General features: G+C 38.5%; 1 pseudogene; it reads left to right on the forward strand.

The window, feature by feature from the left end:
- Window positions 1-5,170: 5,170 nt before the first annotated feature.
- On the forward strand, window positions 5,171-5,612 carry LOC102875995 (annotated as a pseudogene).
- Window positions 5,613-6,429: the final 817 nt, after the last annotated feature.

A 6,429-nucleotide genomic window follows, 5' to 3' on the forward strand; every position in this document is an offset into this window, starting at 1 on the left:
TGTCTACTTGACGACACTTAACAGTGACAGCATGTCCAAAGTTGCAGATATCCTAAATGCACCACATATTTTGATCTGTTGAATGCCTCTGCCAAGAACTGTTTAGACCTAGGGGGAGAATCTGTTCACCACTCTCAGATTCCCATCTCTATTTATAAAGGAGGAGGGCAGTGACACATACTTCAAATTACAGTATGACTACTTATTGGGGGTGGGAGGTGGGTAAAGGTAGCTGTGCTGGAACTGGGGATGCTGTGCCTGGCCACATGGTCTTCGGTTAGGCAAGGGGTCCAGACTTGGTGGGGGTACTTCGGTGGGGGAGTGTGCCAGCCAGACCCTAGTTTGTGTCACCCAGCTCTGGGAGAGCTGTCTTCGGCCCTCAGCTTGGGGCAAGCCATCTTTGGCCCACAGCTTGGGGTGAACCGTCTTTGGCCCATGGCTCAGGCTAACCATCTTCTCGGGTTGAGCTCCTCAGCCCTCAGGTTGTGCCATCGACCCCTGGATAGAAAAAACTGCCTAGGGTATACAGAGAATTTTATCTAGGCTACTTTCCTCCACCCTCTCACCCAGTATACCCATAATAACACCCCCAAAACCTTTTTGTTTGTAACTCACAAGTTTGTTCTCTCTAAGTTTGCTGCCTTTCTTATAGGTAACCTTAACACTGACTTTTACTCCAGATGTGACCCTGAACCCAGTTCCAGAGCAAAAAAGGAAATACAACTGTCAGCTAAGGAAGCGAAGGAGGATGGAGCCTCAGGGTTCAGCCAGCCATCCCCACTGAACCCACCTGGGAAAACACTTTGTGGTCCAGAGGAGAGTAAATGTCAGGAAAATATCTTCTAATAGAACAAGAAGGCAGGCAGCTATAACCCAAGACCACCAGTAAGGTGATAAAGTGTGCTCCCTTTCCCACTTCACATCAATGCCCCTGTTCAGCCTGAAGAAGCCAGAGAGTCTGCGCCCAATTTCCAAATTAGAAACCCACAAGTGAATAAGACAGTTTGTTTAATCACCATTGGACTTTGCTTGTCATTACCCTGCGTCATCTGGTCCCCACTATATCCTTTTCATGTCCTTCACCTACTCCCCCCACCAACCAACTTGTGTAGCTCTGCAGCTGCATCCTGCAATTTTCATCCCTTCCCATCCTCACCTTTCTGCTCCCAGCCCTCACCTCCTTGTATCCCCAGCATGTTTTTCCCGATAAAATTTTTTAAAAGGAATGGAATGTTATGAAAAGCTATACAGTGTTAATTTGACAACCTAGAAGAAATAGAAAAATTCCTTGAAATTCAAGTCAGATTAGCATGGACATATGTAGAACACTTGAAAAGACATTTTTCAAAAGAAGAAATTTAGCAGGCCACAAAAGACCCCTCTCTCTCAAAATTTCTTTGCCCACATGGCTTCATGTTTAAATTCTACCACATATTCAAAGATAAACTAACATTAATTCTATTAAATCATTTTTTAAAAAAAATTGAAATGAAGGATCACTCCCAGAGTCATTCTATAAAGCAACAATAACTCTAATACCAAAACCAGGCAAAGACATTATCAAAAAAAGTGAACCATAGACCAATATCGTTCATGAGTATAAATGCAAAATTCCTTAACAAAATCCTAGACAATCCAACAATTAAAAAAATTAATTATGATCAAGTGGGATTCCTAACAAGTGTACAAAGATGGGTGACCATAAGAAAAACAAAATTGACCTAATTCATCACATTAATAAAGCAAAGAACAAGAACTGCATGATCCTGTCAGTTGATACAGAAAAAGCCTTTGTTAAAATACATTACCTCTTCCTGAATAAAGCACTAAGCAAAATGAGAATAGATAGGAATTTCCTCAATATAATGAAAATATATATGTAAAACCAAGAGCCAATACCTTTCTCAATGAAGAATTAAAGCTATTCTCCTTATAAATAGGGACCAGACAAGCATGCCCACTTGCACCATTTTTATTCAATATAGCACTAGAAGTACCTGCTAGGGCAATGTGACAAGAAAAGGAAATAAAAGGCATCCAAAAAGGCAGAGGTAGTAAACTGATGCTATATGCAGACAATATGATAGTGTACACACACACACAAAAAAAAATAAAAAACTGGACCAAGAAAATTGTTAGACTATGAAACCAATTTAGTAGGGTGGCATTATATAAGATCAATATAAAGGAAGAAAAGGTGAGGTTCTCTATTGCTTGTAGGGAGATTGGACTGAGGCATCCATGGGGTTATAGGTACCTCCATGTAGGGATCCTTGCCTCCACGGCTATGGGGCTATCCCAGGGACCAAACAAGACAAGAGACTTTAGTACACAGAACTTCAAACAGAGAATAACCTAGAGGTAGAGGAACAGAAAAAATATATTGATCAAGACTTATTTGAACAGGTAGGAAAGAAGGTGAAATTGATGGAAGAAATAATGGAAACCACTAAGAAAGCAAACACTCCAGAGACATGGAGACAGAAGAAATATATTGAAGAAGAAAAACTTGCATAAATATTGGGAAAAATGAAAAAAAATTGACTAAAGTATTGAAATTATAGATAAAGAGGTACTAAAAGTCAAAAAATAATCACAAGATAGAGAGAGTACTGCCACATAGTCCTAGAAATGACAGAAAGTCATGAAAATGCAATCCAGAATATAAGCACTGAAATGGCAGAATTGTCCAACACATTTAAATGACAAAAAAGCAGAATAGAAAAGATGGAGCAGAGATTCAGTGAGCTGGAAGACAAGAATCTCAATAAAAACATACCAGAAAACAAAATCAGAGAAGAAACATAAAGAAAATTTTTAAAAATATTGAATTATATGAGATGGGATGACATCAAAAGGAATCACATACATATGATTGCAATTAGAGAATATGAGAGATATATGAAAATCACTGAGAAAATTGTGGAAGTAGTACTAGAAGAAAGCACCCCAGGTATTAGGAGGAATGAGGAAATCCACCTTCAAGAAGCTCAGCAAACACCTAATACAAGAGACACAAAAAGAAAAACATCAAGACATATCATACTCAAATTCTTCAAAATAAAAGGTAAAAATAGAAAACTAAAAGCACCAAAAGAAAATCAAAGAGTCTTCCACTAAGGGAAAGTAATTAAATTAAGTTCTGATTTTTTCAGCAGAAACGTTGCAAGCAAGAACAAATGGGATGGCATAAACAGAAAATTGAAAGAAAACAATTGCCAACCGAGAATCCTGTACCCAGCAAAGCTCTCCATCAAGTATGAAGAGAAACCAATTCTATGCAGAAAAGAAAGAACTTAGAAATTGTTTAAAACAAGAGCAAATTCACAAGAACTTTAAAACTTTAAAGGGAAGTCCTTCACACAAGAGACACCAAAGGAAAGTAGATGGATAATAGTAATAAGAAACAAACAAAGACAGCAAAACAGTAATGATAAAACCTGGGCTGTCAATAACCACACTTACTGTGAAAAGACTAAATCCACCAATCAAGAGAAAAAGAGTAGCACAATGGATAAAAAACACATAGCCCATCAAAACATTGACTACAAGAGACACATCCAATAAATGAAGTGAAAGATAAACTCCAAATCAAAGGCTAAGGAAAAAATCAACCAAGCAAATGGCATCCACAAAACAGCAAGAATGGCAATACTAATTAATGATAAAATAGACTTCGGAATGAAAATCACTATGAAAGATAAGAAGGGGTACTACAAAATGATTAAAATCATAGTAGATCAAGAAGACATAACATTGGTCAACATCTATGCACCAAATGATAGACCTCCTAAATACATAGCACAACTGTTAGCAGAATTGAAGAAAGAAATAGACACCACCACAATAATGATAGGACACTTTAGTACACCACTCTCACCAAAGGACAGGTTAATTCAAAAGAAACTTAACAAAGATGCAGAAGACATAAACTACAGCCAGTCAACTGGACCTTGTGGATGTATTCCAAGAACATCACTCAACTAAAATTGAATTAACTTTCTTCTCAAGTGCACATAGTACATTTTCCAGAATTGATCACATATTAGGGCACAAAGCAAGCCTCAACAAATTCAAAAACAATGAAACAATACAAGGTATCTTCTAAGATCACAATGTCATAAAACCAGAACTTAACCACAAGAGGATAAAGCTTATAAAGCCACCAACATGAAAGCGAAATGACACCCTACTAGAACACAATTGCATTAAAGAATAAATGATGAATGAAATAAAAAAGTTCCTTGAAACAAATGATAATGAAAATTAAACAATCCAAAACTTCTGGGATGTAGCTAAGGCAGTCCTCAGGGGGGCAGTTCACAGCAATAGACAAGCAAAAAAAGAAATAAGCAAAATTAATTATCTACCTCAACACCTTAATTGACTAGAAAAAGAACAACAATCTAACTCAATATTCTCTAGAAGAAAAGAAATTATAAGAACAAGAGTAGAAATCAATGAGATAGAAAACATTGAAACCAGCAATAAGACCAGGAGCTAGTTTTCGAAGGGGTCAATAAAATTGACAAACCATTCGCAAACTTAAAGAAAAAGAGAGAGAGAGAAGACACAAATAACTAGATTAAGGAATGATAGAGGTGAATGACATCACAACAGAATCAGAGAAAATTAAATCTACAATATCAGAATATTATTAAATGATATGTTGCTATGCATCAGAAAGCTGGACAATGACTAGGGATGATAGAAGGAGATATGATGTCTTTGAGCTGCAGTGTTAGAGTATTGAATATACCATGGACAGCTAGGAGAACAAACAGGTCTGTCCTGGAGAGTGTGAAGCCAGGCTGCTTCTTGGAGGCAAGGATTCTGAAGCTTCATCTGAAATACTTTGGACATATTGCAAGGAGGGACCCGTCCTTGGAGAGTAATGTCATGCTTTGGAGGTTGGAGGGACGGCGCAAGAGAGGCAGACCCTAGATGAGATGGGTTGATTCTGTGACTGGGGTAATGGGAGCAGGTGTGTCAGAGATAATGAAATTGGCACAAGATAGGGCAGAGTTTAAGGCTATTGTACATGGGGTCACTATGAGTCGCAGGCAACTCGACAGCGCGACTCACAGTGACCCTATATAACAAAAGACCTGAACACGGCTTGAGTGTTGATCCGCTGCGCCCTAAAGATTAATATTTGGATTATTTCAAAATGAGCGTCCTGTTGCCCAAGCTGACGAGCAAAAAAGAAGTCGATAAATGGTACCGCAGGGAAAGTGTTGGTTCTCCGGTTTGGGAGAGATGAGGATTCCGTCTGCTTGCAGCTAGACGATATTCTTTCTAAGACACCATCTGACTTGAGTAAAATGGCTTCTATATACGTGGTAGATGTGGACCAAACTCCAGTTTATACTCAGTATTTTGACATCAGCTATATTCCATCCACTGTGTTTTTCTTCAATGGGCAGCCTATGAAAGTAGATTATGGGTCCCCAGATCATACTAAGTTTGTGGGAAGTTTCAAAACCAAACAAGACTTCGTAGATTTGATTGAAGTAATCTATCGAGGTACAATGAGAGGAAAACTTATTGTCCAAAGCCCTATTGATACTAAAAATATCCCCAAATATGACCTTCTCTATCAAGACATTTAGCACCTTCAGTACCATCAGCATTGAAGGTCACAGCACCTGAAGACAACAGGACCCAGCCAGGCCCCTTCTGTACTCCTTTGGAAACATGGGCAGTGTCCAAGTGAAGAAAAGCTGTGATGTGACTGTGTGTCAGATACTTGATCAACCATAGAATACCACACTGGTCCTTCGATGAGCTGCAATGGCTCTGTTTCTACAATTTGCAAACCTTAAACAGTCAAGTAATGAGCTTCACTTTTCCAGAGTAGTTTTATTCACTTCTGTTTGTAATGTGCTTTTCTTCTTTAAAATAGAATGGGATCTCCGGTCCTCACCTGCAAGATGAAAAACAAAAAGGGAAACAATGGTTGTACCAGAAAGGGCCACAGCCACGTGCAGTTATTCAGTGCACAAACTGCACCCAGTGCGTGCCCAAAGAAAAGACAATTAAGAAGTTCATAATTTGAAATATAGTAGAGGCAGCTGCATATGTGCTACCAAAGCTCTCGGTGAAACTTCACTGCTGAGTGAGTTGTGCCATTCACAACAAGGTGGAGAGGAACCATTCTCGTGAATCTCAGGATCTCTACACAGATTTAGATCTTCAGGTGCTGCTCCTCAACCTCCACCAAAGCCCATGTAAAGATTTGATTCCTTAAAATGCTGAAGTAAAAACTCATCTGAAAGAAAAGAAAATGGAAATTATACTGTTTTTTAAAAAAAGAATGGGATCCTCTTAGCTAGTACAAGTTAACTTCACCATGCTTCTGAGCTAGACAAGCAGAATTAGAAATTAGACATTACGTGTATGATAACTAACAATCAAGAACAGAGCAAG

Source organism: Elephantulus edwardii, unplaced genomic scaffold (assembly GCF_000299155.1).
Source record: "Elephantulus edwardii isolate Elephantulus edwardi_28Jun2011 unplaced genomic scaffold, EleEdw1.0 scaffold00192, whole genome shotgun sequence".
NCBI classification, from domain to species: domain Eukaryota; kingdom Metazoa; phylum Chordata; class Mammalia; order Macroscelidea; family Macroscelididae; genus Elephantulus; species Elephantulus edwardii.